Below are 23,377 nucleotides of genomic sequence, written 5' to 3' on the forward strand. Positions count from 1 at the left end.
GGTTAAGGTTGGTGTTCTCTTTATTTTCTACATGTAACAAGTAGACATTTTATTGACTACAAGAGGCAGCATGTTTAGAACAAACTATTTTGAGGTGATTCAGGTCTGGAATTTTGTACTTACCTAAAAAAGGTTTATGACTTCCCTCTGGTACAGGCATGAAATTGATCCTTGAAGAAAAGATTTATACTTCATCTCTGTCATGTCCTTGATCTGTCTTCTGGTACACGAGAAGGAACTTAGTGTATGAAAGACAAGTGGATATGTATAAAATCAGACATGATGCTGCCTGGACCACACAGATTTCTCAGTTTTTTTTATTGTCCTAAAAAAACCACTTTTGAGCCTTGGAGCAAAAAACAAAAAAACTAACTTCTTCAATTTTAAACAATTATTTGGAGGGGAATAAAACAAAATGTAGACAAGTTGCCCTTGGCTGCAACACACTGAAAACTTTCAAGTTGTTTCATTTCTTTCTGTCCATATTCCAGGTTCCTAATGCATCATTTGCCACAGATGAAACTATTTATTTATTTTAATTTTTTCCCATAGGTTTTGTCCTGCCAGATACTCTTAGAGGTCTGTAGACTATGAATATGAAGTCAAGATTCCTTTTTCTTCCAGTAATTTCATTTTCAAAGGAAAAGCTGAAAAATAGGAAGTGAAGAGAGAAACTGCCATCATCTTCCTCCTTTAATTCAGCTAACGTTGATTTATCCTCGTATTAGGGAAGTAAGCATCCCACAGCTACTGTGTGACACTTTCTAGGACAACATTTTTATGACCAAAATTCATCTAGTAGGCATATAAAAAATAATGATGGCAGGGATCTGTGGATGGCATAAAGAGGTAAGTGTCTTCATAAATCTATTCTAAGTATAAGTATCTTTGAAATTGTAATCAGGGAAGCAATGTACCTCAGTGAATGAGCCTACTCCTAAAGGCCGATAAGTCATAATTCAAAATCTGACATTGAAAACGACCATAGTTTGATCCTGGACAAGGCTCTAAAATGGCTGTGGTCATGCCCACTGAGGTCATAGTCCATACCTGTAATCACAGAGGAGGCAAATCAAGGTAGGTGTAACACAAGAGATGTCAGAGATAATAGGAAAGGAAAGACTAGAATGCAAGGGCCTAGTGCTGACTTATTTCTGACTGAAGGTCACTGTCCACTGGCTCCAGGAATTCAAGATCTGCTCAGAGAAATGACAGATGAGAGAAGCCTGAGGAGTTAGGTGCAAATGGAAAGATTTAATGTTGTGTGTGTTTGTCCCTCATTGTCGAAGAAGATCATGCCATCAGAGAAATAAGGAAATAGGAAAGAAGAGTGGGAAGGCACTGGAATTAGCAGGGATTGGGGAAGGCTTACTGTAGAAGGTGGATCATCTTTTGCCTCTCTTTGTAACCCAAGTACTTATTGCAGTGCGTGGCACATAGTGAATGATACCTCACAAATGCTTATTGATTGACTGTGATTGAGTGATGACCAAGGGAGAATATTTGGTTTGTAAAGACTCATGACTGGTGACAGATTGATGTGCTCTCTGAAAAGGCAAGGGGATATTGAATTCAATGCCATTCTCAGAGCATGAAGTAGAAAAGAACAGGGCTGAGGAGGAAGTTGGTGAAATCTTTGCCAGTACAAGGGCTGTCGCATGGATAGTCTCAAGGTATTCAGTTCCAAGGTTCTGATGGCCTAAATGCTACAGGGGATTATCTCCAGAGATCCAGTAAGGAAAGTAGAATAGCAATAAAGACAGAAAATGGCCTGCGGAAGGGAATAAGCATTTGTATTGCTCCTACAATATTCTAGACCCTATGCTAAACAGCATCCCTACAGTATTATCTCTTGTTTTTCACCACCACCCTGAAAGATAGATGTTATTATTCACATTCTTAGTTGAGGAAACTGAAACAGACAAATGTTAAATGACTTCCCTAGGGTCACACAGCTTCTACATGTCTGAAGCCAGATTTAAACTCAGGAAGATGAGTCTCCCTGATGGCAAGCCTGGTGCTCCATCCATTGTGCAATTTGGCTGCCTCTCTTCATTTCACATCTATGCTATTTTAACATCCTCCTTGGGGAGGGGAGGAGTTGAGTTTGGATCAAGTCTCCCTCTGTTCCAATCCATCCTCCTTTCAGCCATGAAAGTGATTTTCCTGAAGTAGAAGTCCAACCATGGCTCCCCACCTACTTAATAAGTAGCAGTGGCTCCCTATTATTTCTGGTATCAAATACAAAAATGCTCCATTTGACCTTCAAAACCCTAATCTAGCCATCCTCTTCCCTTTCCAATTCTCTTATACCTCACTCCCTAACATACACTCTTTGATTTGGTGGTCGTGGCCTCCTTGTTGTCCCATGAATAAGAAATCTTCTGTCCTGGCTCTGGGCATTTTATGACTGTGCCTCATGTCAGTGCTCTTCCTCCTCTTTTGGCTTCCCTGTCTTTTTTCAAATACCAACTAAAATCTCACCTTCTACAGTAAGCTTTCCCCAATCCCTGCTAATTCCAATGCCTTCCCACTCTTCTTTCCTCTTTTTTTATATGTAACTTGTTTGTACATATGTGTTTGCTTCGACTTCTCAATCAGAATATTAGTCTCAAGTTCAGGGATTGTCTTTTGCTTTATAATATTCTGAAACTTGGATTCAAGCAGATGTCACTGGGTCAGTTTTGAAATTATAACTCAGTACTGTTTTTCCACCCTTTTTTATTGACTATGAGGGCTACTCCATTTCTTTTAAGTGATTCTTGCCTATGGCAGTATATGCAGTGATCACCTGAAATAAATCCATCAGTTCCCATCCATTTTACTTCACTCACACCTAAGGTGTTGATGTCTCATTTTCCCGTCTCCTTTTTGATCACATCTAGCTTATTTTGCTTCATGCATCTTACATTCCAGGTTCCTATGCAATTTTGATCTTTACAGCATCCAGCTTTCCTCTTGTCAACAGAGGGATCTGCAGGTTAGTTTCCTTTCAGCTTTGGCCATTTCATTAGTACTGGGGCTAATTTTAGTTGTTCTCTTCCTAAGTGGCATATTGCATACCTTCTGACCTGAGGATCTTCCAGTGTCATCTCTATTATCATTTTAGTACTTTCCATTGAGATTTGTTGGCAAAGATCCTGGAGTCATTTACATTTCCTTTTCCAGGACAGAATTCCACCTGACCTATTTAAAATCCTAAAAGATGATGCTGCTATACTGTTGTACTCAATATGTTAGCTAATTTAGAAAATACAAGAGTGATCAGGATATTGATAAAAAGATCAGTTTATATACAAATTCTAAAGAACAATGCCAATGAATATTAAAATTACCAAATAATTGTGCTCAGTTCACATGCCAATAACATCATGCTTAAGATTCTGCAAGCTGGACTTCAACAATATATGAACCAAGAATTCCCAGAAGAGCAGGCTGCTTTTCAGAGTCAGAGGAACTAGAGACCAAATTGCCAACCTTGACTGGATTGTGGATAAAGCAAGGGAATTACAGAAAAAAAGACCAAACTTTGTTTGCTACATTGATTGCACTAAAGTCCTTGACAGTGTAGATTACAGTAAAATGTGACAAGTCCTCAAAAAAATAGTTATATTAGGTGATCTTTCTGAAGAATTTGCATGAGGGCCAAAAAGAAACAAAATCTAACAGGAAAAAAAAATGATTGGTTTAGGATTGGAAAAGGAATGTGACAAGACTATATATTATTACCATATTTATTTAACCTATATGCAGATTACATTTAAAAAAGCTAAAATCTTGGCAACTGGTGTCATTACTTAATGGCAAATACAGAGAAGATTTGGGAGCACAATCAGTTTTATATACTTGGGTTTAAAGATCACTTCAGATGGCAACTGCAGCCATGGAATTTAAAAGGATGCTTGTTCCTTGGAAGGAAAGATATGGCAATTCTGGACAGCGTACTAAAAAGAAGAGATATCACTTTACTGATATCTCTTTTATCTTTTAATAAAATCTTTTTTTCCCCAGTATGGATGCATGGCTGTGAGAGTTGGACTCTAAGGACAACTGAGCACCACAGAATTGATCCTTTTGAATTGTGGTGCTGGAGAAAACTTTTTGAGAATCCCTTGGAGGAGAAAGACATTAAATCAGTAAACACTTAAAAAATTATTTCCAGCTATTCACTGGAAGAATGCTTGGTGGCAGAATGGAAATAACACTGGATTTGGAATCAGGAAGATTAATTTTCATAAATTCAAAAGCAGTCTCAGAAACTTACTAGCTGTGTGAACTTAGACAAAACATTTAACCCCATTTACCTCAGTTCCTCATCTGTGTAAAAATGTGCTTGGAAAGAAAATGACAAAACCACTCCCATATCTTTGCCAAGAAAACTCCCAAAATGGTGTTTCAGAGTCAGACATGTTTGAAATGACTGAACAAAAAAAATAATTTTAAGGTCAAGTACCGAAGCTGAAGCTTAAATAATTTGACCACATAGTGAGAAGACAGGATTCATTGGAAAAGACCTTAATGTTGGGAAAGATTGAAGGCAAAAAGAAAAGGGGACACAGAGATTGAGATCAATAGATCATGTCATCAAAACAACGAACATTCAGATGAACAGACTTCAAGAGATAGTGAAGGATAGAAGGACCAGGCATTCTGTGGTCTGTGGGTTCACGAAGAGTTGGACATGACTGAATGGTTCAACAATAATAACAATAACAACAAAAGAGGCCACAGCTGCAGTAACAGCAGCAACAGAAACAGCAACAAAATGCTAGAACCTAACATAGTGCCTAGCATATAGTAGGTACTTAATCAATATTTATTGACTGAATGACTTCAAGAGTCAACTCTTTCCCTTGCTTCCTTCAAATAAGTCCAGTGAAAGACGAGGGACAGAGATGGTAATGATTTACCACAGATCACGTTGTAAAGAAGTGGCAAAGCTTAGATTTGATCCTCTCACTCCAAATCTGGCATTCTTTCCCTAGTACCATCACATAGTTATCCTAGAAAGAGAGCTATTTAGCAGGTGAAAATAATTTAATATAAATTACTTCTATCTTTCCCAATAGAGTTTGTTTCATTCTCTGTCCAAACTACCTGACATTCCTTTTTAGCTCATGATATTCTGCTTTGTACCTTCATCATTTATATACATATCCTGCCCTTCCAATTAAGGCAAAAAATAATTACACTTTTACAACATCTTTTCTCCTCTTCTGTTTCCTCACATATTCTGTTATCTCATAAATTCTCTGATCCTGCCCTGATATCCTTCTAACACAACTTTCCATCTCTTATTTCCTTCTCCTTCTACAGGCTGAATCTCATTTCTGGGATATTCTTGCTTTTTACTTCAATCTCTTAAAATTCCTGGTTTCCTTCACAATTAGTTTGTGCAGTCTTCTACAGGAGGTATCTTCCAATCCATTCAGCGGCTACTGCCATTACTTCTAAAGTTATATTGTATACAGCCGGTTACACAGTATGTAGTTACATTGTATATGGTATATGCTTATCTCATATGCATGCATACTTGTCACTTTCATTAAAATTTATACTCTTAAAGACAGGGATTTATATATATAATCATAAAATCATATATACATCATTATAAAAATCATATATATATTTCTTTGTATTCCCAACGTTTTGCATTTTGTATATCACTGCATATGTGCTTATTACGTTATAAATTGTTGAGAGCAAGAATAGTTTTCATTTCTATATTCTTTATCTCTAGTGTGTGGTATATTGTAGATATTTACTAAATACTAGATGAATGCACTAAATTAAATTCCTTGTCACTGAATAGTCACAGTTGCATTTTAGAGCATTCTGTCCATCATAGCAACATCCCATTATAGAATCTCTGGTCATGATATCATATTTATTTTTCCCCCTTGAATTTTTTGAAATCTGATTTTCAAAAGACTATGGACATGGTTTTAAATAACACTTCTATATTTACTATTTAAAAACCCAATGACCTAAGCTAGTAATTTTTTCTCTCTCAAAGTTTTTGTCAATTTATAGTACCAATCAACTATTTCTGTTTTGTAAGAACTGGGTCTATAGTCATAATTCTAGAGAGTCTAACTTCCTGAAGGTTAAAGTCAAGAGATTATGAGATGCCATACTTTCACCAGAATGAGACCTCCAGCAGGCAAATGACTGGATTCTTGCTGGGCAAGGCTATTTCTAGCCGCAGCAAAGAGGTAAAAAGAACCTCATATTGCAGTTCTATCAATTGTAGCCCTCTTCCTTTTCTTACCAATTTTGGAAATCAATGAAATTAATGCAGAACTAAATTCTATTTCTATATAGATTAGTGGATAATTGGTGAATACCCATTGGTGTATATAGGTAATCACTTCTAATTAGAATATATTAGACTGCACATGTTTGTCCCATCTTGTTGGTCAGCAAAGACTGAGGAGCAATCTAACAATAAATTAACATAATATATCGCTATCACTTGAGAAACATATTAAGGAGCAAATTCCAAGGTGGGGAGAATGGGTTATTACACAGCTCTCTTATCGTTAGAATACTCTGCAAAAATAAACAAATGAATGAAAAAAGAAAATAACCAACACATGATGTTTTTATTCTAAAATCCATCTCTGTTATTTGAGCTGAATGAAGAGAAACATTGTTTCATTTTGATTGAACAAGCAATTATTCAGCATCTGCTCTGTACAAAGCACCCTGCTGGGCACCATAAATATAACTGTAAAGTCAAAAAAAAGTGTCTATGACCTTAGTGAAATTACATTCTATTGGGGTAGGATAATACATCCTATAAATAGAAGAATGTAAATGAGACTTTGAGGAGGAAGGGGAGAAACATCAATAACTGTGTATGGCAGGAAAGGTTTCAGTGGAGGAGTTGACATCTGAGATTACTGTCAAAGTGACCAAATGATTCTAAGATCTATAGGAGAAAATAGAGTATATTGTGAATAGGGAGGGTAGCCTTTGCAAAGGAAAGGAAATGAGAAATGCCATTCAAAGTTTGGGGAATGAATGCAGACCACTTTGTCTGGAACATGGGGTACTTGAAGAGATGTATGAGAAATGAGTCTAGAAACGCTGGCCTTGTGGGAGTTAAGACATTCTATTTTGCAACTGTTGATAGCCTACCATAGATAGAATCCTAGAATTCATCATGCTTCACCACAGCCATCTTCTTTCCACCTGCCCTGCTGCTATTGTACTCCTCTAAGTGGACCTCCAAAGACCACCATCGGAGTGAGATGTCATTCATCTTTGGAACACCCACTCCTTGGGCCACTTTGTTCAGCTGGATACAGACCCTATGTCCCATCACAGCTATATTCTACCATCATCCTTGGATGCTGTCATCTGGCCTTCCTTTCACCATGTCAGAGTTCTGACATTTTCTTTGGGAAGAATAATCAAAGGAATACTGTCATTCTCTCTGAAAATAAAACAAGTTAAACAAGTGCCTTACAGCTATATTTATGTCCCTGTGAATTCCCCAAACAGCACAGCCTTCCTTGGCCATCATCCACATATTTTTTTTTTGTAGCCCCTTATTAGGAAATAAGTTTCTTGAGGGTCGCCTATGTCTCTGAAGTACTTAGTACTTTAGCCTGGCATGTAGTGATTTCTCAATAATAATAAATCCACCCATTCATTTCTTTTTATTTGAAAATACACTAAAGCTGGTCTGTAAAGATTTGTGTATCTCAAAAAAAAAAAGAAAGAAATTTACATGACCACGTCATATATTTAAAGGGAATAGTAAGCTCTACATGATAGCTTTACAGTTTCATGTGTAATTATTTTTTTAATTATAATATGTTAAAGAAATGCTTGTTTTATTCCACAAATTAAAAACTAAAATAAATGTGTTTTTTTTTAAAGAGAGTAAAATTAAAAAAAAGATGAGGAGAAACAAAAGTAAAAACAGTAGAAATAGTTGATCATAATTATATTTTTATAGGTAAGAAGGAAGGAAGGAAGGAAGAAAGGAAAGAAAGAAAGGGACAATTTAGGGGGCAATTCTACGTCTGTCTGTGCAGCCACAGCACCTGCCAAAAGGTGTTGTACATAGTCCATACTGGTTGAATGAAGTTCTAAATTGATTTAATAAATAAATAGTTTTTTTTTTTAAAGGAAAGAGTGCATTCCTTCTAATATCCTCTCTCTGTACTAAATAGATCACAGATTATTTCTAATTATTATCTCTTTTCCCAAAGTGGTTAATTGTTTTCCTTCAAGAACTGTATAATTTGAAAAGGAGGAGGAAGACAGTCATTTTCTGAGAAGGAGGCATGGGAGGCTGCCCAAACCCTTCCCTATTACCCACAAAATGCCTAAAAGTTCTTGAAAACAGTATTAAAATAAAGTTGGTGGATCAATACAGAATAAGTGTTCATGGTAGAACAGGGAGAAGAATTTTACATTATGAGAGATTGTGAATGGCTTATGAGAGGACTCCGAATTTAGAAGTGGGAAGAATATGAGAAGAAACATAGTCCATTTGCTTCATTTTCTGTTTTTACCATATGATGTCATTAAGAACAGCTTTCTGATTATCCAAAATTACTTACGTAGGATTTTAATTCCTTTGTGCCATACTGTTCCTTCCTCCTTCAAGTTTTGCTTTTAGAGATCTCATTTAAATTCCAATTCTTTCTTCTAGCATTCTCTTTCATTGATGGTATAATGTTTAATTCTTTCAAAATCATTGCTTCATTTCTTCTACTTTAGTTGGCATTGTGACTAAAGGGTTTTGTTTTGTTTTGTTTTTTACTTTTTTTTTAAAGAGTTTGCTTGTAGTTCTTTTGATGTTTTTCTTCTTTTAAGGATTTGTGTCTTGGCTGTCCTTGGAGTCATAATAGTTTTTTTTTTCATTGTGGGAGGTTTGGGGGTATCAGTTTTCTTCTAGCCTTACCTTCTGAATTGTACCTTTAGGTTAGAGTCGTGTTCTACACATTTCTGAATAGAATTCTGGCATTGAATGACTCTGTACTGTATCATCTAAGTGCCTGCCTCTTCATTCTCTACTTGAGTACTATATTATTTAAAGATCTCAAAATTGTCACAGGCCAGAGAGCAAACTTTTAGTGAACTTTAAAATGTTTTACCTATATTTCATATACTCTATGGGAAGCCTTTTACAAACTATAAAACATCATAGAAATACTAGCAATTATTATTTACTGTAAGGTCTAATAGCTCCTCTCCCCTCCTCAGTACTCTCTGAAATTTTCAGGCTCTAGATCCTGATTCAAGTCTAAGCAATAGAAGAGAAGTGCTGCCCTGCCATAGACCTCCTGGAGACAGGAACTTGCTAGCCTTGAATCCTTCTTCCTTTGTCAGAAGTCTCAGTGACTCCAGAGGGATAAATATGTAGTCCCTGCCTTGTCTTGGATCCTATTCTAGGTTGAGATAGAGACTGTTGCTGTGCTTATTTCTCATCTGACCCAGTGGCTGAATCTATAATCCTACTCTGAGGTCAGAGCAACAGCTGTGTGGCATCTCTTCTCCCCTCCCCTTCCCTTCCCTTGTCCCCTCCATTACTGTAAAGGCAAGCAAAGCAGGATCTTTTTCTGTTTATGTTTTAGTATAATGTGCCTCTAATTGAAAAATGTGATTAGAGAAGATCTTTCCCACCCATTAATAGACCTGGGAAGATTTGTAAGAAGGTCCACACCTTTTGTTAATGACGTACTGGTTCTCAAGGGTTGTGATGCCCTCTGGCTCTAAAAAGGTTTATAAAGACTCTGAGATGAGGTTTTCCTTTGGGACTTAGATTTTGGAAGAAGCTTTGTGTGCCAGACCAGACTCTGGGAAGCCATTAAGCAGCTCCCCCCGGTTTTGAAAACCCAGATATTGGTGCTTCCCTCTCTGGTAACTATTTATGTGTATCATGGTCAGACATTTGGAAGCCTGTCTTTTGGTCTTTATTTCTCTTCATGTATTTTTCTCTATTGGAGAATGATGCATATGTGCTTGATTAAAGGAGATTGTTAACCCCTCAAAAGTTGCTTTTCCTTTTAGAGAAGTAGATCAAAGAACCTGTGATAGCAGCCCCCCTGTTTATGTCAGGGTGCTTACTGATACAATTGCACACTCCTTGCCCAGGTCATTTGCTATGATCTTGGTGTGACAAAATAACCCACTGTATATTTCCCGATTATTTATGGTCTAGTGATCATTTAAAATCTTTGTTGAAGGGTTGGGCTACACTATTTCCTCCTACTTCTCCCACTTGGCTGCTCCTCCAATCCACTTCTATTATTGAGAAAGAAATTCAGACAGAATGATAAAGGGGCTCACCCACAGTAAAATAGCCATTGAATGACCAATACTGCACCATACTCTGAAGGAATGATGCCAGAGTCAGCATGTTTTCCACTGTGCCAAATCAGTTATATGCATTGTCAGAGGTAGAGCCCATATTAATGAAGTTAAAGAATTTATTTAAGTTTGGAAGTGCTGAATAGATGAGCCCCTCAAAACTCCTTAGGTTAAAGCTTTTTCTCTCTCTCCTTCTCAATCTTCTTTGATGATCTGTAATCACTTGGCAGGGAATCACACCTGGATTTGTGACACTGTTGACTTTCACTGTCACTTGAGTACTTTATTGTCAATTAATTTTTCTGATATTTATGACTTGTTTCCCCCACTATGATTATCATTTCTTTGAGGGAAAGAACTACAACGTATATTTTTGTGTGTCTCCCATAGATTTTGGATCCTCTTTTCTGCATATGAGAGGGAGTCTATGTATTTGGTGATCAGAAAATTCTCTTTCTTTTTATAGTTTTTTTCGAGAGAAGGATTGTTTATCAATATTATTTCTTCCATAATAGATGTTTCATTCATGTCCTGAATTTGAAGTTTAAGGTCAATAGTCTATGAAAAAGCAGCATTAGATTTCCTCAACAGACTTCATTCTTAGCACTGACATTTTTTTTGAAAATAATGTTAACAGATGATGCAATAACCATATTAGAAAATATATTGCTTAAAGGAGAAGTTGTTACTGAGGGCAAAAGGGAAGGGAGTTGATAAATTTCCTAGAAATATTAATAATTAAAGATCTCCTTAAATTATAACAACCTTACAGCTAAAGTCACATCTCCAATTTTTAAAGTCATAATTATGGGGCCAGTCTGAAGCATTTATTTGTTTGGTTTTTGGTAGCTTAAGTATCACTGTTATGTCCATTCATAAAATTTGCTATATACTCATCACAGTGACTTGGCACATGGACATTTCTTCATTTGCATAAATAATGTTAAAACTACTCAGTGTCAACAGTGTACTTCTTTCTTTGCAATAAAGTCAAACCTGGATCCAGGATTACTTTATAAATGTTTATTAAAAACATGTATTAAATTCTACAGAATGAGGTATATTTTCTTAAAATTATCTACATTATTTTAATTTAAAATGAAAAGCATTTTCTGTAAATGGAGCAAGGAATGAAGACTTTATATGAAGAGTAACCAAGACAAACCCCTGGAAACATCAGTTTTTCCACTCCATAAACAGATGGACATCTACTTTGTTTTTTTGCAACCACAAAATGTGGAAATGTTTAAATTCTTTTTTACATTTATGGGGGATGTTTCTTTCCATCTCCAGAAACTAACCAAGGGCTCTGTGTCTCAAAGCTGGATCACCTGTTCTTTTTGTCTTTTGAAAGTCTTATCTTTTGTATCCCTTGTGGTCAGGAGACATGTTGGTTTGTCATCCTGACTCAGCAAGATGGGAACAGAATTCCTACAACATTTGCTGGCACATTCTAAGCATATGGAAAAAGTTAATTCTTGCTCTAGGGAGAGGGTTGAAGCCTGGACACATATAGTCAAATGTTTTCCTCCTTTCCCTCTCTAACCTCAGTCAAGGTAAACCATTTTACCCCTGCTAACCCAAATGCTGAGCATTCCAGATTCCTCATGTTTTATATGTCCCCAGTAATGAGCACAGTATCTGTAAGTGCTTAATAAATGCCTGATGATGACGAAGGTCTTATTATACAATGGAGGCCATACTGGAATGCTACAATCTAGATAATATGTCTGAAATGCCCTCTTTATATAATTTACGATAATTAACTATTTCAAAAAGTCTTTGCAGCGTGTCATGGTTTATAAAATTTTCTCCTCATAACAATTTTGGTAGTACAGATATCATTACCTTCATTTCAAAAGTGAAGAAATTGAAATGTGAGGAATTTAAACAACTTACCCTTGGCCACAAAGCTAATAAGTGAAAGAGCCATGAGTCAAATCCCCTGATTTTTGCAATAATTAAACTGTGACTTAGAAGGAATTCAGGGTCTAGTGAGGCAGTCAAGCAAGTAACTTGCTTTTGAGTTCTCTGTTATACTGGCTGCCTCCTGCAATATTTTCCTTCTTTTCTCCAGTAAAAATGGAGTACTTTTGGTTCATAAAACAGACCCTCTAACTCCATACATCCCAGAACTTTAACTGCAGTTGACTCCACCACATAATCCAGAAAAAATAGGGCCTAATCTCCATCTTCATTGCCTCTCAATCACAACAAGTTTTAAGGAAGCTCATTCTAACTTCTGTGTAGACATCTGATGATAAGAATCTTTATAGTAAAAAATCCAAGTGTCAACACCTGGCAAAAACTGTTATGAGGAAGCATGTGTTACATTATTAAACTGGCCTTGCTGAGACTGATCCTTAGAGACTCTAGCTAGGTCTGAAAGCATAAAAATGAAGTTGAATAGTTTGGGGGCTTTGGTGGTCTGCTTTTTGCAATGTCCTCAGCAGACTCCCAAAGTTGAAGGTATCCCAGTTTATCTTCATATCCATTGTGTTATCAACACAAGAAAGACCAAAAAATGCTGTTTAAACTTCTGAACTACAGAGAAAATGAGACAATAAACTAGATATGTTTACATGTACACCCACATATTTGCAAATTGTTAGTGATTAGCTGGACTTTTTGTCAAATTTTCTCTTATATAGCCAAGGATATTCTCTGCCTCAAACTTAAGCACACATATTCTGGAGGTATATAATAGGACTTTCCTTTCAAACTTTTGCCCAAGATGTACCATGTGAATACTTTATTAGCTGTTGACAGATTGGCTTGTAGACTTGTGCCTGTGTTTTCATGTTGCAAACTTTATGTCTCCCAGAAATATATTTGCTAGCTTGAGGCACTCTGACATGCACACATCTCCTGCTGCTGGCAGTAATAAGCAGGGCCCAATGTAGGCAAGTAAAATGTGACATTAAAAAGGCCCAGGATGGGAAGTAGTTTTCCAGAGCAACCATTTCATTCCTCTTTCTCATCTTGATTAATAATTCAGCTCTAAACCAAGGGCAATTATCCAGCCCTAGTTGAAAAAGAAAAAATAAAGTGAATATTTTTGAAATCGTCTGATTGGAAAAAATACCACAATACTACCACAATGACTCAATACAGGAGGAGGTGTGGTGTCACATTTTGACAACCACGTTTTCTCTTCAATTCCAGTGCCTAATCATGATCCCACTTCACTATGTCATTTAATCCATTGCCTCCATACATCCTGCTTTCCCTGCTCCATAATGAAGGCAGAGTCTGTGACTGTTCTCACCTTCTCAAAGTTCCCTGAAGTTTCATGAGCTGGAGCAGGCTTTCCCTAATTTGATTCTTCCAGTCCTCACATCTGACTCTGGAGAGATACTGATCACTTTTGATGGAGAGAGCGAGAAGGATGACTGAAACCAGGCAATGCTCTCCTCAAGGAAAGATGCCACAATTTAGTAATAGATGGTGAGCATGTGTCTAGGGCAGCTTGTACTTCATCCTATTTGCTGGTCATTTTATTTAGTGGTCAGCAGAAAGTAAAACAGTATTCCACATTCAGTAGATGGTTCTTTGAAACTATGACCCATATGGAAAGTAAGGGAAATAAGGGGAAAAATACTTCCTTCCTTCTTTCCTTCATTCCTTTCTGCCTTCCCTCTTCCTTTTTTCCTCTTTCTCTTCTTTCTTCTCCCTCTTTTTATCACTCCTTCCTTCTGTGTTTGATTATACCTTTAATATGTCGTTTGAGTTTGGTTTGGTTTTGAAGAAAAAAATGCAAAGATAAGAAATAATATAATAAAGAACAGGGCAAGAATAGTTTATTCAGGCAACATTTATTATGGATTGGCTATTTTCAGCCATTCTGCCAAGTTCTGTGAGACAAAGACATAAGTGAACCACCCTCCCCTCAAGGAGTTTACATTCAGTTAGGTATAATACATCACTAGCACAGATGAGTAACAATACTGTATACATATCGGAATTTCAAGAAGATTAGGGATTAAAGGCGTGAGGAAAGCCTCCAACTGGAGAAGGAATGTAGGGTGTTTTCTAAAGGAGGCCAGAGGGACTGAGGAGAGATGAGGAGACAGTGCTGCCCAGGCATGGGACCCACCTCTGCCAATGAAACAGATATGGAATATCACGTACAGGGTACAGCTCACAGGGTAATTGAATTGCAATGGAGAATGCGTGGAAAGTAACAAGACTGGAAACAATATAATCTAATATCTGTATTTCCTAAAAACAAACACATAAATCATGTCAATAAGCTACTTTTCTATCACTTCTTTCATTGACTCATATACAGAGATGGAAAGTGCATAGTACAATGAGGGAAATGGCAGATTTACTTAAAAATCTAAATATTCATATACATCACTTTTTAAAAATTTTACTCCAGTAAAATTACAATACTGAACATACAATGGAAGATCTTTAATTGTTTAAACACAGAATGTGTCTTTATAATCCAATTAATGAATCAATAAAAATTCATTAATGGCCTACCATGTGTTATGTGGATTGCTGGGCATTGTCCTCTACTTAAGAAGAATTTATTACACACCTACTTTTTTTTTTCACTGTATCCATTATTTGTTTTTATTTTTATTTTTTTTATTTTATAATTAATTAATTTATTTAACTTTTAACATTCATTTTAACAAAATTTTGGGTTCCAAATTTTCTCCCCTTTTGTCCCCTCCTCCCCAAACACCAAGCATTCTAATTGCCCCTATGACCAATCTGCTCTCTCTTCTATCATCCCTGTCTGCCCTTGTCTCCATCTTCTCTTTTGTCCTGAAGGGCCAGATAACTTTCTATACCCCGTTACCTGTATTTCTTATTTCCTAGTGGCAAGAACATTACTCGACAGTTATTCCTAACACTTTGAGTTCCAACTTCTTTACCTCCCTCCCTCCCTAACCCTTCCCTTTGGAGGGCAAGCAATTCAATATAGACCAAATCTGTGTAGTTTTGCAAATGACTTCCATAATAGTTGTGTTGTATAAGACTAACTATATTTCCCTCCATCCTATCCTGTCCCCCATTACTTCTATTCTCCTTTGATCCTGTCCCTCCCCATGAGTGTCGACCTCAAATTGCTCCCTCCTCCCCATGTCCTCCCTTCCATCATCCCCCCCACCCTGCTTATCCCCTTATCCCCCACTTTCCTGTATTGTAAGATAGGTTTTCATACCAAAATGAGTGTGCATTTTATTCCTTCCTTTAGTGGAATGTGATGAGAGTAAGCTTCATGTTTTTCTCTCACCTCCTCTCTTTATCCCTCCACTAATAAGTCTTTTGCTTGCCTCTTTTATGAGAGATCATTTGCCCCATTCCATTTCTCCCTTTCTCCTCCCAATAGATTTCTCTCTCACTGCTTGATTTCAATTTTTTAAAGATATGAACCCATCCTCTTCAATTCACTCTGTGCACTCTGTCTCTATGTGTGTGTGCATGTGTGCATGTGTGTGTGTGTAATCCCACCCAGTACCCAGATACTGAAAAGTTTCAAGAGTTACAAATATTGTCTTTCCATGTAGGAATGTAAACAGTTCAGCTTTAGTAAGTCCCTTATGACTTCTCTTTGCTGTTCACCTTTTCATGGTTCTCTTCATTCTTGTGTTTGAAAGTCAAATTTTCTTTTCAGCTCTGGTCTTTTCATCAAGAATGCTTGAAAATCCTCTATTTCATTGAAAGACCAATTTTTCCCCTGAAGTATTATACTCAGTTTTGCTAGGTAGGTGATTCTTGGTTTTAGTCCTAGTTCCTTTGACTTCTGGAATATCCTATTCCATGCCCTTCGATCCCTTAATGTAGAAGCTGCTAGATCTTGTGTTATCCTGATTGTATTTCCACAACACTTGAATTGTTTCTTTCTAGCTGCTTGCAATATTTTCTCCTTGACCTGGGAACTCTAGAATTTGGCCACAATGTTCCTAGGAGTTTCTCTTTTTGGATCTCTTTCATGCGGTGTTCTGTGGATTCCTTGAATATTTATTTTGCCCTCTGGTTCTAGAATCTCAGGGCAGTTTTCCTTGATAATTTCATGAAAGATGATGTCTATGCTCTTTTTTTGATCATGGCTTTCAGGTAGGCCCATAATTTTTATATTGTGTCTCCTGGATCTATTTTCCAGGTCAGTTGTTTTTCCAATGAGATATTTCACATTCTCTTCCATTTTTTCATTCTTTTGGTTTTGTTTTGTGATTTCTTGGTTTCTCATAAAGTCATTAGCCTCCATCTGTTCCATTCTAATTTTGAAAGAACTATTTTCTTCAGTGAGCTTTTGAATCTCCTTTTCCATTTGGCTAATTCTGCTTTTGAAAGCATTCTTCTCCTCATTGGCTTTTTGAACCTCTTTTGCCTATTGAGTTAGCCTATTTTTCAAGGTGTTATTTTCTTCATCATTTTTTGGGGTCTCCTTTAGCAGGGTGCTGACCTGCTGTTCATGCTTTGACTGCATATCTCTCATTTCTCTTCCCAGCTTTTCTTCCACCTCTCTAACTTGATTTTCTATGAGCTCTTCCATGGCCTGAGCCCATTGAGTGGGCTGGGATATAGAAGCCTTGACTTCTGTGTCTTTGCCTGATGGTAAGCATTGTTCTTCCTCATCAGAAAGGAAGGGAGCAAATGCCTGTTCACCAAGAAAGTAACCTTCTATAGTCTTATTTCTTTTCCCTTTTCTGGGCATTTTCCCAGCCAGTGACTGGACTTCTGAATATTCTCTTCACACCCACTTTGCCTCTGGATACTCCCACCCAATGCTTGGGGTCTGAGATTCAAATGCTGCTTCCAGTCTCAGGGCTTTTGGCGGGGGCAGGGCTGCTATTCAGGGTGAGATTAAGTTCAGGTGCTCAGGTCAGGGCAGGGCTGCCTCTCAGGCTCAGTTCCCTCAGGGGGTTTATGCAGAGACCTTCAACAATGGATCCAGGCTCCTGCCTGCTTGGGGAGCCCTGGTCTGTTATGGGGGTTATGGGGGCACCCCACTCCCCTCTCAACCCACCAAATAGACCCTCTCACCGACCCCTGTCACCTGTGGGTGGAGGGACCCGCGCGGCCGCTGGAGATCCCGTCCCTGAAGCCCGCTTGGATTGGATCTTCTCCTCTCAGTGCCGCGGCCAGGGCAGGGCTGTGCTTGGCTCCCAGTCCGCGGTGCAAAGGACCTTTTGTGAGAGGTTTGCAGGTCCCTCTGGAACAGAAATCTCCTTTGCTCCAATGCTCTGTGGCCTCTTGTGCTGCAGAATTCGCAGTGAGTTGCTGTTTATAGATGTTCTATGGGTTGTGGGTTCGGAGCTATGTGTATGTGCATCTTTCTACTCCACCATCTTGGCTCCACCCCCCCCCCCCACACACACACCTACTTTAATCAGGCACTGTGTTAGGCAAATTCCTTCTCCCCCTCCAAAAGACAATCCATACTCTTGAGAAGCCCAGCATCTCATGAGGAAGACAATATACAAGCAACTATGTAGAAAAATGCTATAGATAGGAAAATTTGTAGATGATTAATAGCCAGAGGGATCCCTAGTACCAAGAGATCAAGAAAAAGCTTCTTGGAGGATGTAGGGGTTAGGCCATAACTTGAAGGAAGCCAGGGAAGAAAGAAAGGAGCAAAGAAGAAGGTTAAATGTCCAAGTATTCATGACAACCAGTAGAAATGCCTGGAGTGGAGAGATTGAGGGTCTTATATGAGAAACAGCAAGGACATTATGGTCAATAGATCACAAACTATTGTGGTAGGCAGGAAGGTGAAGTCAGGAAGAAAAGAAAGGGACCATGATATATTTGATCCTGGAAGCTATTCAGAGCCATTGGGGTTAACTGAGTGAAGTGCACATGTTGATATCATCAGACCTACAATTTAGAAAGACCAATTATATAGCTGAGAGGAGGATGGACTGGAAAGGGCAGAGACTTAAGTCAGACCAACCTACCATCAGGGTATTTCAGTGGTTCACATATGAAGTGATAAGATCCTATAGTAGAGTAATGGCAGTAATAGAGGAGAGAAGAGGGCATATAGGATAAATATTACATAAGTAAAATTGGGGAAACTTGACAAGAAGGTATAGAAGGGGGTGAGAGAGTCTGCAGTCAAGAGTAAAACACTGTGAGCCCTGGTGAGTGAAAGGGAAGTGTTTACCTTGACTACAGCAGCAAAAATAATAAAAAGGGAGAGGTTGGTGGGGAATGAGGAGTTTAAGATGTTGATTGGACATCCAACTGAAAATGCCAAATAGATGGTTGGAGAAATGAGGCAGCAGGTTAAGAGTAGTTTTGGTGGACAACTTGAGAATCTTTAGCATAAAGATGTTGCTTGAACCTTTGTGAGCTGATGAGATCCCCAAGTGAAATGTTAGCCCAGATTTCTGGAGTTATTCATTAGCAGTGGACATTATTTAGATGAAAATATAGCCAAAGGAAACTGACAAGGGTGACCAGAGGTGAAAGAGAAGCAGGATAGAGGAGGGATAGGGAAACCTAGAAAGGCAAGAGTATAAAGGAGAAAAAGGGTAATCCAAAGTGGAAAAGGCTGCAAAGAGCTTGGGCATCATGAGAATTGAGATAATTTAAAAAGCAGTAGCTTTGGAGAGAATAGTTTCAGTTTTCCATTCAAGGAAGTTAAACAATACCTTTAGCATCTTTAAGTGACTGTGTCCCCATTGATCTTTCTCTTAACTAAGACTCATGTTTTACTTTTTGAAATAAAAGAAAAAGTATGTCTTCTTTTGTGGGAGGCTGATCTATCCCAGAGGAGTCTTTTGGAAGTTGTATTTTTCCTGTATTATTAAGCATGCAATATTATAGTCTTGTGTTTAGGGAATAACTTACACATATGTTTTATGGTGCATGTTTTCATTGTTCAAGTTTGCTGATTCTAGTAAAATTTATTCTTTGAATGAATTTGACGCTTATCCCAGAGGGAAGAAGACATTTAGGGGAATCTGTTAGGGAATCAGTTAAAATGCAAAAAGTTAACATGTTGTACCTGAGTTTGATGACAAAACTTCAACAGACAGGTATTTCTTTGTGGCCTTTGCAAAGCCTTATTAAAAGGCTTATTTTAAATTGGCCTCTAAATTCAAGGTTAGTACCAGCTGTTTATCACCACTTTAGATGATGAGCAAGCCAGAATATACATATTAATCTTCAAATATTACTGTATTTGCACCTCCCCCAACTTCATTCCTCACCCCCTACATGTCCAGATCTTACTTATTAATCAAGATCCAAGCCTTGACCAAGCCTTGTTTAATCCTTATTAATCCTACCTTGTTAAACCATTATTAACCTCTTTCTCTCTTTTATCATCAGCCATGTGCTCATCTACTCCACACTACCTGTTATTTGTATATTTTCTTTTATTTGCAGCTACATGGAATAGTAGTTAGAGTTCGGAACTTGGAATCAGGAAAAAATGAGTTTAAATCTGGTGTGTGCCATATAGCTGAGGGAACCTTGGCCAGTCAACTTATAACTGCTTGTCTCAATTTCCTCATCTGGAAAGTGGGGATAGTATGGCACCTACTTGTCAGGGATGTTATGAGAATAACATGGGAATTGTATTTCTAAAGCACTTTCCAAATCCTAAAACACTACCAAAAAGAGAACTATGGTCACTTGTTATTTGCACAGTTAATTCCTCCTTGGCAGGAAAAATTTTGTGTAGATTTTATGCACTAAACAGTAAATGATAATAATTCCTGATATATTTACAGTACCTTGAGGTCTGCAAAACATTTAAAAAAAATGAGATTGTTAGATCCTTCCCAAACTCTATCATATAGTGATATCTTCCTGAGATAACAGATGAAGAAACTGAGATTTTGTTGTTGAGTTATGTCAATCCTTTCTGACTTCATAATCTCACTGGAAGTTTTCTTGACAAAGATACTTGAGGAGCTTGATGTCCTTCTTCAGCTCACTTAACAGATGAGAAACTGATGCAAACAAGGTGAAGTAACTTGCCTAGATTCATGAAGCTTGTGTCTGAGGCCAGATTTGAACTTGGAAAGATGAGTCTTCTTGACTCCAAGCTCATCACTTTATTCCCTGTACCACCTAGCTGCTCTAACCAAGACTTAGAAAAGTTATTTACTCAGGATTACATGGCTGATAAATATTTAGGGCAGGATTCAAACCTGTATCTTCTTTCATAATTCAGTTTGATGTATATGTGAACTGGATTCAGAGGCCCTGGTTTCAAATCTCAACTTTGTCATTCCTTAACTCTGTGACTTTGAGAATATCTCTTAAAATATCTGGGTCATTTATCATTAGTAAAATGAGGGTATTGAAATATATGGTCTTTAAATTTCCTTCCATGTCTAAATCTCTGAACCTATGACTTTTACATATGGACTTCTGGCCTTTTAGCCATGTTATGATCTTTATAACATCTAGTTTCATGACAAAGACTATGGCTGTGATGAAATTTAGAAGGATTTAGCATTTAATTACTATTTTTTAGTCAGCACTTGGAATTTTGGACTCAAGTCTTTGTTCAAGACCATATTTCAAAATATGACATTATGTTTATTCTGGAAGATAGTATTTGTGTATTTGCAAGCTGCTTATTACACAGCTGACCTAGTGACAGGCAAAGCAATGGGGAAAATGATTGAACTGATTATCTAAGTGGTTTACTAGGTTATTTTTCTCAGTATTTTAATGGTGGTAACAATGCACTCTATTTTGATCACCCACTAGTTACAAATAGACCTTGAAAAATAATACCAAAGGATATTTGGCGGTGGATCTACGTAATTCCTAAATATACAGTTAAATTACGAAAAGAAATTAAATAGGATAGTCAAACCAGGTTTTTTAACATTGTATAGACAAGTGGTTGATACATGTAGCGTTCATTTTGAATATGGCTGTTTGAACAGAAAAAAATGGCTGCTTAGATTAACTTCTATCTTTGTCAGATGAATACTTCTTTCTTCTTTCTTTAAATGGTGACAGAAATCTATTGTGAATTCACCTGATCTCAGTGGTATTTTTCTTTTCTTTTTCTTTGGTTATTAAGCTTAGTCAAATTCTTTGTGACCTCATGGACCACAGAACATCAGGTGCTTCTGTCCTCCACTATCTCTTGAAATCTGTCCAACTTCATGTTTGTTGTTTCTGTGACACTACATATCTAATCCATTTGGGATGTAGGTGTGTTCAGGGAAAACTAGTAACTTTGGTGTGAAGGCTGATAAGCCCCTTTCAGGGCTGCTTTCCACCTTTGTCATCCACCTGATTCACCTCACTCTCACCTGTGGCTCCAAGAAGTTGTAGCATGCTCAGTGGCCACACTCAAGTAAACTGTTTTGGCAGATAGGTTAAATCAGGTTGAGGGTAACTGAGGGACCTCAAACCTACAGATGAATTAGGAGGGTGTCTAACCCAATCATGTGAAAACTTCCGCAGGTAGAATGGGTGGATGAGAGCAATATGTTCCAATAGCCATGAAGACAGCTGAAGCAGGCACTATGGAATGCTTAGAGGTCATTTCTCAAACTAAACTGCCAAACATTCAAACTACTGGAGAGGGTACAACTCTGATGGGCTGGCCAAATCGTTCAAATGTCAAGGGTATACTTGCCTAAATGACTATTTTATGGAGAACTCACACAGGGCAAGCACTCAAATGGTAGTCGGAAGAAACAATACAAGGACACTTTCAAATTCCCTCTTAAGAATTTTGGAATTGATTATGAGACATGGGAGACACTGGCATGGTATACCTTTATCAGAGAAGTTGCTATGCTCTATGAGCAAAGCAGAGTTGAAGCATCTCAAAAGAAATGCAAGATGCACAAAACTTAGAGAATCCGTCCCAAATGTTCACATGAACTATTTGTTCCTGAGCCGTGGTAAGGCATTTTGAGCTCATATTGTTCTGATCAGGCAAAGTTAGATACATTGTAACTTGACTCTAACATAACGATGTCATTTTGGTCCTCTTTGAGAATAAAGGACAACAAGGAATTTATCCATCTTATTTATCACCTGCCATCACCTTTTATCTTCCCCAGAATCAAGATCTTTTCCAATGAGTCCCATTTTGTCATTGTGTGATGAACATAATAAAACTTCAGCTTCAGTACTTGACCTCCTAGTGAATAAGACTGAGTCCTTGCTATTCAGGGGACTCTCCAAAGATTTCTCCAATACCACAATTCAAAAGTGTTAATTCTGTGGTATTCAGTTTTCCTTAGAGTCTAACTCTCATAACTACACATTGCTATTGGAGAAAAATATCAACAACTTAATTTTGACTCCATGGACATTTGTTTGTAAGGTGGTATCTCTGCTTTATCAAATGCTGTCCAGATTGGCCAAAGCAAAGAAAGCCCAAGAATATACAATCTAACTACGATTCCATTTCTTCTCCATCTGTTGAGTAGAATGTGATGGTAAAAGTTGTCAAGATCTTAGGTTTTTCTTTGTTATTGATGTTAAACTTCAATATAGCTTTCCCTGTCTCTTCTTTCCACCCTCCTCATGATGCCTCTTAATTCCTCTTGGCTTATTTAATGTCTTTTTCTAAGGTAGGGCTACTTAAATGTCCTATTTCCTCATCTATTAATCTGGGAAGTTTATTTTTTAAAATATATATCCATTTCAGTAAGATTGTGAATTACCAACCACACTAGCACATAGGATAGGCTGCTACAACAGGTTCTTTGATCTACTTTTCTAAAGGAAAGACAGCTTTAAAGGAGTTAACAATCTTTAATTAACAGGCAGTTAAGTATAGAAAAGTATTCCAAGAAAGAATTCAATAGACAGGGCTCCAACTGTCAAAACTGAGAAATACAACAACCTACATACATCATTAGAGTGGACAGTACCAACATCTGAGTAGTGAGGGGGCTCTTAACAAATGGCTACCCAGAATCCAGTCCAGGGAAACAAAAGGTCATTCCCATGAGCAAGCCCCCAAAGCAACATGGCAACTTCCCAGAATATATAATGAAGTCAGCTGATTGACTCAGAACCAGAAGGCAGAAACCTAAGCAACTCAACACAGCCATGAATTATCAGGGTTCAAAGGAGATTA

This window comes from Notamacropus eugenii, chromosome 2, assembly GCF_028372415.1.
Source record: "Notamacropus eugenii isolate mMacEug1 chromosome 2, mMacEug1.pri_v2, whole genome shotgun sequence".
In the NCBI taxonomy this organism is placed as follows: domain Eukaryota; kingdom Metazoa; phylum Chordata; class Mammalia; order Diprotodontia; family Macropodidae; genus Notamacropus; species Notamacropus eugenii.